This window comes from Rutidosis leptorrhynchoides, chromosome 4 (genome assembly GCF_046630445.1).
Source record: "Rutidosis leptorrhynchoides isolate AG116_Rl617_1_P2 chromosome 4, CSIRO_AGI_Rlap_v1, whole genome shotgun sequence".
NCBI lineage: Eukaryota > Viridiplantae > Streptophyta > Magnoliopsida > Asterales > Asteraceae > Rutidosis > Rutidosis leptorrhynchoides.
Window position 1 is genome coordinate 628,830,510 of NC_092336.1, and position 7,077 is coordinate 628,837,586.

General features: G+C 29.9%; 1 long non-coding RNA gene across 2 annotated transcripts; it reads left to right on the top strand.

Annotated features, from left to right (window-relative positions):
• The first annotated feature begins 1,638 nt into the window (after positions 1 to 1,638).
• LOC139904205 (uncharacterized) lies at positions 1,639 to 6,081 on the top strand. 2 transcript variants are annotated; one of them, XR_011778702.1, is made up of 3 exons: positions 1,639 to 1,777; positions 4,260 to 5,345; positions 5,735 to 6,081. It is a non-coding gene; the product is annotated as an uncharacterized lncRNA (long non-coding RNA). The 2 variants fall into 2 exon arrangements; XR_011778701.1 differs by lacking the exon at positions 1,639 to 1,777 and having other exon boundaries at positions 3,903 to 5,345.
• The last annotated feature ends 996 nt before the right edge of the window (positions 6,082 to 7,077 follow it).

A 7,077-nucleotide genomic window follows, 5' to 3' on the forward strand; every position in this document is an offset into this window, starting at 1 on the left:
AGTCGCGGAGCCCCAAAAATCAACTCTGGCTATAAAGCCAACCGAATTCTGATCATAATCCATAATCTTTTCTTCCTCATTCATACGTAAAACTTATATATATATATATATAATTTATATTTTAATTTTAATTTTAATTCTAATAATAAGGGTATGTTAGCGAATGTTGTAAGGGTGTAAGTCGAAATTCTGTCCGTGTAACGCTACGCTATTTTTAATCATTGTAAGTTATGTTCAACCTTTTTACATTAATGTCTCGTAGCTAAGTTATTATTATGCTTATTTAAAACGAAGTAATCATGATGTTGGGCTAATTACTAAAATTGGGTAATTGGGCTTTGTACCATAATTGGGGTTTGGACAAAAGAACGACACTTGTGGAAATTAGACTATGGGCTATTAATGGGCTTTATATTTGTTTAATTAAATGAAAGTTTGTTAATGTTAATATAAAGATTTACAATTGGGCGTCCCTATAAATTACCATATACACTCGATCGGACACGATGGGCGGGGTATTTATATGTACGAATAATCGTTCATTTAACCGGACACGGGAATGGATTAATAGCCACTAGAATAATTAAAACAGGGGTGAAATTACATTCAAGGGTAATTGGTGTAATTGTTAACAAAGTAGTAAAACCTTGGTTTACACGCAGTCGATAACCTGGTGTATTCATTAAACAAAGTATTAAAACCTTGTTACAATTCGAATCCCCAATTAGTTGGAATATTTAACTTCGGGTATAATAATAATTTGACAAGGACACTTGCAATTTATATTTATGACTGATGGACTGTTATGGACAAAAACCAGACGGACATATTAAATAATCCAGGACAAAGGACAATTAACCCATGGGCATAAAACTAAAATCAACACGTCAAACATCATGATTACGGAAGTTTAAATAAGCATAATTCTTTTATTTCATATTTAATTTCCTTTATTTTATATTTAATTGCACTTCTAATTATCGCACTTTTATTTATTGTTATTTAATCGCACTTTTAATTATCGTACTTTTTAATTATCGCAATTTTATTTTATCGCATTTTTATTATTCGCAATTTCATTATCGTTATTTACTTTACACTTTAATTTAAGTCTTGTATTTATTTTATATTTTACATTAGGTTTTAACTGCGACTAAAGTCTTAAAATCGACAAACCGGTCATTAAACGGTAAAAACCCCCCTTTATAATAATAATATTACTTATATATATATATTTGTATTTTTATAAAAGTAAACTAATATAGCGTTGAGCTTTGTTTAAAGATTTCCCTGTGGAACGAACCGGACTTACTAAAAACTACACTACTGTACGATTAGGTACACTGCCTATAAGTGTTGTAGCAAGGTTTAAGTATATCCATTCTATAAATAAATAAATATCTTGTGTAAAATTGTATCGTATTTAATAGTTTTTCCTAGTAAAATATAAACTATTTTATATACTACCCCGCTGCATATCAAAATCCTAAAATTACGATATCATTAATATGCCTTATCATGCTTTAAAAAATTTTCAAAATAAAAAAACAAAAAAATCTAAAGACACCTAAATGATGTCATAAATTCTAATTAATTTATAATTATTAATTAATTTATTCACATATATAAAAATACTGAGTAAAAAGTTTCTCTTCAATAAACCACGAACCCTAAAATCATTGGTGACCATTCAACCTGGAAAAAACTCCACGCAGCAGCTTCTTTCATCTGATCCATCATATTTATCTTCTTTAATCTTCATTATTCTAGATTCAAGGTATATTTTCTTTAAATTTTTTTATTTTTTTAGTACCTATTTTGCGCTAGAACATTATTTTTCCATGATATACTTGATTTTGGGTGTCGTTTTCATTTTTCCAGTTATAAGCCGAGTGTAATGATGATTTAGGGTAAGTATTTGGTATTTTATTAACATTGGGGTTTCTCTTTTTCTGTTTGAATGATTTGCTTTTTATTACCTTAATTTTTGTTTAGCAAGAACAAAAAATTTATGGGTAATTGAACCATTCAGTAACAGGGAAGCTTCTTTGAGTTTTTCACATGTGAGTTCAATTGAAAACCCTTATACTCAATTACAGTAAATTTCAAAAACTATACATTATTTATATGACTTTTTTGTAGATTAACTTTAATTTTTGCTTCAAGTTCTATCTTTCTTTGTCAAAATGCTCTTGCAATTTCATTTTCGATTACTTTTGGCTGAAATATTGATTTGTGTTGTTTGTATTTTGTTATAGTTTGACCTAGGGTTCCAATTTTTACTTTTAAAGTTTTTTTATAAAGGTTGAGTAGGGCTACTTTTATTATTATTATTGTTATTGTTATTGTTATTGTTATTGTTATTGTTATTACTGTTATTACTGCTATTACTGCTATTATTGCTATTACTGTTATTATTCTTACTATTACAATTATTAGCATTGTTATTGTTATTGTTATTATTATTATTTTTGTATCACTATTATTAATTATTAGTGTATTAGTATTTGTATTACAAATATTTATTACTATTAATATTTATATGAACTATTATTATTACTATTATTTGTATTACTATTACTATCGTTTTTATTAGTTTTATGTACTGTTACTAATATTATTAAATGAGTATGTTTTTGGTATCTTTGGTTTTGGATGTATGCATGCTTGCTTGGTTGTTTGTACGTATGCACGTAGGTTCTTGTATGTTTGTATGTATGTATGCATGCATGTAGGTTTTGTAATGAAGGTGTGATGCAGTTACACACGTTTTTGTATGTGAGTTTGTTTTTTATGTATGTATATTTGTAGGTAGGTATGTATGTATGCTTGTTTTTTACTTGTCTGCAGGTGTGGTATATTCACTCATGTATGTATGTTTTGCTAATAGGTTTATGTAGGACTTGGTGTTTATGCTATGTATGTATGGTTGTATGTGTGGCTTTATGCATGTATGTAGGTACGTAGGTATGTTTCATGCTTGTACGTAGGTATGTCTCATGTATATACGTAGGTATGTCTGGTGTGTATGTAGGTTTAGGTATGTGTGTATGTATGTACGTATGTATGCATGTATGTATGATCAGGTGATTCGCATCGCTCGGTGCATCTTGGGACCATTATGGCTGAGGACGACTTCCCTTGCTCTAGAGCTTGGTTGGTTCCTTTTAGTTGGGTGGTTTCGGGGGTGTCTACCGTAAAGGTGCATGAGTGGTTTTTGGTTTGCTAAGGGTGGTTGGCTCTTTGCTTGCGCAACAACTTCCACCCGGCATGCCCTCGAGTTGCTGTCCACAAGGTTTTTTGGCTCTATTTATTGAGGCAACGACAAGCGTCGTTTTAGTGGCGTCTTGACTGCCGCTCAGAGCCTAAATTGATTCTTAGGCATGCTTTAAACCCCATGAAAATCTGATTCTACCATTTTCATGGCGTCCCCCCCTTTTTTTGTTTTCTTTTTTTTCTTTCTATATATTGTATTATTTTTATTATTATTTTTTATTTATCTTTGTATTTTTTAATTTATTTTTTAATTTCTATTTTTTAGTTTTAAATTTTTTTTAAAAAAAAGTCTTTTTTTAGCCGGAGGTCCTCACGGAAGCAATCTCTCTACCCTGGAGTAGAGAGGGGGATGAATTTCCTTTCCCGTGGGTGGAGAATTCTCTCGACTCGTGGTAACAGAAACGACTTCTCTTCTAGTTTAGGGTAGAGGAAGGATTGTCTACATCTTACCTCCCCCATACCTCGCAGGCGCGGGATTGAGTATTGTTGTTGTTGTTGTTGTTGTTGTTGTTGTTATAAAGGTTTGAAACAGATTCTAAATTGATCATCTTCTTGAAACAGGTTTGCCCTAATTTTTCAATGTTGTAGCTTAGGGATTTGCTGATATATTATTCTTATGGTGAGTGGTTTGTTAATGATGAAATTTTTTGTATTTAGATGTCACATATGTATTGTTGATTTTGACTTGTGAAAAGACGTTTCTTTTTTCATTGTTAGGGTTAATATATTGTTTGGTTTATGTTGAGAATCGGAGCTAAAAGATATAATAAGGTTCGATTTAAACTGTTGTAGGTATTATAAATGATCTGTAAATACATGAAAGTTATAAGAAAAAGCTTATTGCTACTTTGGTTTGTGGTTAAAAATAGCTGTTGTGGTTTCATCAATTTAGCCAATTTGTGTTAGTTATAGTAATAACTAACTTTTTATGATTGATATGTTATGCTATGGCTATTCTAATCGATTTTAACTATTTTTGGAAGGATGTGTTGGGTAAAGATATGTCATTGACTAATTTGAGCTATGGATGATATCCAATTATACATATCCTCTAGAGAGATTTGGAGGGTGCATTATGAAAGTCAAGTGAAGCAAATGCTGCACTTAGATTTGGAGGGTGTAGTACAATAGCCAATTGAAGCAAAATCTCTTATCTGTTATGAGTTTTGCATGTTGAGCTCTCAATCCCACAACTGCATTTATTTGATGATTGAGTGCCTGTGAAAAGTTAACATATATACCTTTATACAAGAACATGTTATGAGGTTAGTAGGAAAACATAATAAAGTATTATTATTATTATTACTACTATTGGAGTTATGTTTTGTACATTAGGTTGTATTGGCATATGTTGATAAAACCACAACCGGCACGCTCCTCTTGGACTAAATGATTGATTTCCTACTGGAATAGAAGCTGATGCTACTGATATGTTAATTAGGTGTTCACACTATTTATTTATAAAACTATTAAGTAAACATTTTTTCTTTACAAAACAAGTTCTAGCTAGTTTGTAAGTTTCGGCTGCCACTCTTGAACGTTTCGTATGTGTAATGTTAGGTTATTCAGGTGGCTTAACAACATTGATACAAAATCCATTTAATAATTTTTCCTTTAACCATTTTCGAGAAAACCTTACAGGTCCATTTAATAATTTACACTTCAATCCTATGTTTATTTTTCTGTCTAAATTATGTTAACCTTAGCTCTTATATTATATTTCCTCATCGTTAAACGACACTACAAGTCATTTTTTCATGACTGGATGTCGGATAGAGACTTTTAAGGGGAGGTTTTAATGTTGATGTTGGTAAGTTTCTTATTCTGCTCTAATATATATTTTACAGAGTATAATCTGAGATTCAAGTAAATTTTAGTGGCATTTATAAATGCCTTTTGTTGTCAGTTAAACTTTGATTTCAATTAACCGTATATTATGTTCATTGCAGTGAGGAAGCTAGTAAACATTTATAAATATTGTGGAGGTATTTTATGCACTAATGTGGTGGTTCTGGTGGAGCTCCATTACAACAGAATAGTTTGTCGGTATTGTAACTTTAAGGAAAAAGGTGATATACTATTTAATTTGTTCCATAGCATGTATAGCAGGTGTGTATTGTTTAAGCCAAAAAAAAAAAAAAAAAAAAAAAAAAACCTAGCTTATGAATTAATGAGAGATGGTGAGTTTGATCAATGAATCATAACAATAGTAGTTGTTATTTGTTATTTTTGTAATCATCTAATCAATAATCTCCTTATTCAAGTACAGTTTGAAAGTTTAGGTCAAGGAAAAGATGAAAGTAGCATTAAGAATTGTTCATTCACCATCTATATTTTTATTGTTCTAAGTATTTTTTTTTTCTTTTTTCTTTTTCCTTTTTTTTTCTTTTAAGTTTTAGCTAATTTAGGGTCAACAAAAAAAATGTAGTAATTTTCCTGCTATATCTTTATGGTGCAGATGTAAAGGAGTTCCTTTGCTCATATCTCTATGTTATGCAACTTGAACACTTATGGGCATGACAATGGCATAGTATTCATGGGCATGACAATGACATAGTATTCTTCTGTATGCTTCATCTTTGTAGTAACATCTTTGAAAAAATAGCATTTGAGGCAAATTGGGCGGATATTTACTAATTCACTTTTTGTTGTCTATTGTTGAATCAAGTTATTGTTGAAATGCCTATGTAAAGAAGGAGCCAAACTTGATGTATCTAAATAGGTACATATAGATGTTGTAATTGATAGTATTCACGATTCCCGCATTCTATTGTTATGAAATCCCGATGAGGTTCAATGGGGTCATTTCACTATTAGTGTATGTTTATGTGAAAAAGGGAACATAAGAAAAAAAGAAGCGATTGTTGTTGTACAAAAGAGTTCATATATCTATCTATTTATAATATAATGAATAGTAAAAGTTACTTCACATCTTTTATTTTAAGAGTTGTAAAATGAAATTTTAGATGGCAAACAATATATATATATATATATATATATATATATATATATATATATATATATATATATAGCCAAAAGTTCAAATGAGAACTATAAAAAAGGCGAGAACTGCGAGAACTTTTGATTTATAAAGATTTTCACATATAACTAGATTGAATCACATATAAATCTTGATGAAGAGTATGAATGAACATAAAATAGTTGAAAAACACTTATATTTTACCTATATAATTAAATATATAGTTTGTCGTTCACATGTGCATATTTGTTTCTGAACATGTGAACAGTTTCATATAATTAACAATTTAACATATAATTTGAGCTAATGAACATATGTTTGTTAATGATATGTGCATTAATTAACATTTGCATGTAATTTGTTCCATTTAAACGCATAAAAATTATTAAATTAAATAGTTCCCGCAGTTCTCACCTTTTTAGCGGTTCTCGTTTGAACCTGCCTGTATATATATATATATAAGTGGTTTTGATAGTAACTTTTTCCTAAAATTATATTATTATTATTTAAATATGGGTTCTCTTTAAGGGATTAATTACGTTACATATGTATGCAAAATACATGTCTCAATAAAATGTTGTAATGTTGCTTTTATGACAAGAAAAATAATAATTGTGATGAAAATTGGAAGAAAGTTGAAACGCCCTTGACACGATTAATTAATTAATTTTTTTTAGAGTTAAACCATATCCATACTATACCGCGCGGTGCGCGCTACAACAGGATCCAGACTTCCAAATCGTTATACAACTTCTGACCTTGTTTTGTGATATATCGCGCGGCGCGCGTTTCCCTTAAAAACCCATCTGCAGTAATACAAA